This window comes from Schistocerca cancellata, chromosome 1, assembly GCF_023864275.1.
Source record: "Schistocerca cancellata isolate TAMUIC-IGC-003103 chromosome 1, iqSchCanc2.1, whole genome shotgun sequence".
Lineage (NCBI taxonomy): Eukaryota > Metazoa > Arthropoda > Insecta > Orthoptera > Acrididae > Schistocerca > Schistocerca cancellata.
This window is the reverse complement of record NC_064626.1, coordinates 482,744,912-482,748,565: the sequence shown is the minus strand read 5'-3', so window position 1 is coordinate 482,748,565 and position 3,654 is coordinate 482,744,912.

Below are 3,654 nucleotides of genomic sequence, written 5' to 3'. Positions count from 1 at the left end.
AATTTAGAGATTTCATGGTCTATCTCGCTCGATTTCTCATGAGCTTTTACAAGTACTAAGTCTCCGATTGCAAACTTAGCAAAACGCGCTTTAGCGTCATGACGACGTGTGCGAGCGTCGGCTTTTAGCTTCATTACTTCTCGCAAACGATCTTTTTTCACACCAATACTAATGTCAATCCGTGGAGGGAATTTGATTATCTCTTCCAATTCACTTTCTACACTTTTGTCAATGCCGAAATTCCTCACGTTACGGCAGTTCAAATTCATTCCTACGTCAATGTCATCCGGCCAGTTAACAATGTGTATAGGCTGGTATTGCCTTTGCACACCTTCTCCTGCCTCGTCAAAACCAACTACCATTGTTTTATCTTGTGACGTACATGTCAAAGTTTTGCTTTCGCAATTAATCACTGCACAGTACTTTAATAGCCAATCTAACCCGATAATTACTTCCGTAGTCAAGTCTGGCACGACGACAAACTCTTGTTCAAATCGTGCCCCACATATCTCGAAGTTGACAAAAATCTGTTTTGTGACCGGTTTACTGGCCTTCCCAGTAGCACCGATAATTTTCACTCCTGTTACTGGCATAACCACGATGCCAGGTCTGTCTTTCAGTAACTCAAATATTTTCCCAGATACAGCACTCAGTTCTGCACCTGTGTCAATCAACACGTTTAGTTGTAGGTCGTGCATATTAACAGACACTACTACCGGTCTACACTTGTCCTCGACTATTTCTTTATTTTCCCACAGTAAATCCTCTTCTATATTCAGGTCAACCCAGAAAAAAACCATCCGGCTTTGATCCTAAATCCTGCTTATCTGGCGGCTTTTTCAGCCACAGTTCACATACAGTTTTAATTTCAACACGTTTGTCCTGAGGCTTAGTCTGTAGCTTCACCTCCAATACCGAAACCTTTTCCTGTAACTCGTCAACTAGTGAGTGTTGCTTTGCTATCAATTCATTAATTGTCACCTTCGTTGATTCCTCTTTGGTCAGATTGATCTCATCTGCCAATGTACCTGGAGGAATGTGCCCAGTAGTATCTGCAATTACTTCCTCTGGATCTGCGCAACCCACACTGCTACCGTCTGACCGTATAAAGGCAGCTCTAACCTCATACACGCTGTAATCCACGTGCTTTTCAACCAATCGTGTCCGGCTATCACTAAAATTCTCGTAATCTTTCTCCTCAATAATTTCGCAATGTTTAAACTGGAGTTTTGCGTCGGATGGGTCGGCCACTTCTAACACTATAACTTTCGGTAAAGTCTGCCGGTCAGGGCCAGAACTTTCCGTTACTACTTCAACATCTAACTCTTACGGGACGAAACACGAGGAATCTTGCTCGTGCTCCCCATTAACATCAACTATTTCTGGTAAAGTCTGCCGGTTAGGGCCAGAACTTTCTATCACTTCACAAACACTATCTTCCTGCGGGACGAGACGCGGCAAATCCTGCCCGCGCTCCCCATAAACACTTCTCCCGTACAGGCCCCTATAATCTCTTAGTTCGTCGTATAAGCGACCGAACTGCCTTAACCAGACCTCATCCCTCTCTGCATCCCCTCGCTCGATGACGGACGTTTTATCCGACATCTGATCTTCTCTCAACACTTGCGAATCATTCTTAAACTCAATCTCCAGGTCCGCTGTGGGTATTACAGCTGCCACTTTATAATCTATTTCCGGAACACTACTTAAATTGTTCTCATTGACAGTGAATGTACTTCCTACTGCCGTGTATACAGCTGATCTACTACTTGTGGGCGCACTCCTTTCTCCTAACACTGGCACACTATCCCGCCGTTGATTATTCCACACGGAATTTTCATAACGACGACACCTGGGTTTTCTCCTGTTATTGGGCCGCCAAAATTTCTCCACGCCCGGTCGGCCCCTCACCGGCGCGGCTAATGGTTTCCCTGTCTCGTCCCAGCAGATACGGTCCCCGGATGCTGCTGAGGCGGCTGATCACACCCTCTGGCGTTATTACTATCCTGTGAAGCCCGTATCACGTTAGTACGATACTGGTTTCCGTCATTCCTGTTATTATTTGCATTGTACCGATTGTTATTACGGTCCGAACCATTATTGTTATTGCTGCCATGGTTGCGGTATGCATTATTCCCATGGTTATCGTTGTTGTGGTTGCTGTGGTACCCGTTGTTGTCACAACGGCCGCTACCACTGTCGCGATAATTGCGCCAATTGTCCTCGTCCTTCACTCTTTCCAGGAAATCATTTATTGTCCTGTAATTGCTTCCTACGTAGCGTTTTGTATCATCTGGAAGCTTTTTGTAGAGTTCCCAGACTATTTCGGATTCCGTGCGGCGATCACGCAAATATTCCAACTTGCGGATCCAGCCCTCACAAAACTCCTTCATCGAACCACGAGAATTCGCATCGAAAGGCCTCGATACGACAAATTCGCGCCAGACACTTTGCTGTTTTTGCTCTGACCAGTATTCAGCCAGAAACAAATTTTTAAATTCGTCAAAAGCCAGGTTCGTAATGTTGAGGTTTAAGCCCCAACGCTTGGCATCACCAGCCAACACATCAATAATCGCATTAATTTTTCTCTCATTAGTCCATGATCTGGGTAAAACTCTTTCACAATTCTTAATGAAATCCGTCGCGTGTATACCGCCTTTTTTCAAGGGGTCGAACCGCTCCTCTTTCGTCAACAATTCCGAACTATGTGCATTGATTGGCACAAAGCTCTGTTTTACGTCAAGTTTCTTTTCTAATTCCGACACTCTCGTAATTACTTGGCAAGTGGTTGTCGCAAGCGTTTCTACTTCCCTTTTTTTCTCTTCGCAGGTATTAGCCTGCTTCGTCACTTTGGTATCTACTTCGTATACTAAAGCCTTTAAAGTTTCCACCTTCTTTTGATCCTCTTTTTTCACTAATTGAATTTATTCCGTCACCTTATTCTCGATGATCGGAGCAACTGATTCTCCTACACTTTTCTCGATTCTGCTAATTTCGGAATAAAAACGAGTATTTATGCTCGCAATTTCCGCCTGAACGCCTATCATTTCCTGTTTAAGATTACCGATTTCGGTATTAATCACAACAATATCTTCTTTGATTTTATCAACTTTTGTGTTAACAACTCCAACATTGTTGTTAACAACATTAATAGCTTTGTTCTGACTGTCTAGCTTTAGTTCAATTTTTTCAGACTGAGCTTCTTGCGTGGTCGATTAACTCTTGATTTCGTTAATCAAAACATTCAATAAATCATTTAAATTCCCGGAAACTACCGGTTTTACTTCCGTAGCGGCTTCCTCTTTAATTGTCCCCCAGTATTCGTCATCAAGGGATTCACATTTGATTTTCACTTCCGATTCCAAAACATTTTCTAAAGTCTGAAATTCCATTTCTGCTCTTTGTTGCGTTTCGGCGGTCGCGTCTTTCATGCTAGCCGCCTGCCCCTGAACAATGGGTACCGCGGTGCGCGTTTCCCACTGTTCGACCGATTGTTCCTTATCCAAGCCTACCAAATTTTGGTAATTGCTGCCTTCACTCATTTTAATAATTTTCAATATAAATGCCAAATCTCAAATCTAATTAGGAATCCTCACACTAATATTCTCGCTGACGTATCGACCGTTTGGTAACCAGTACTTTGTTACGAGATTT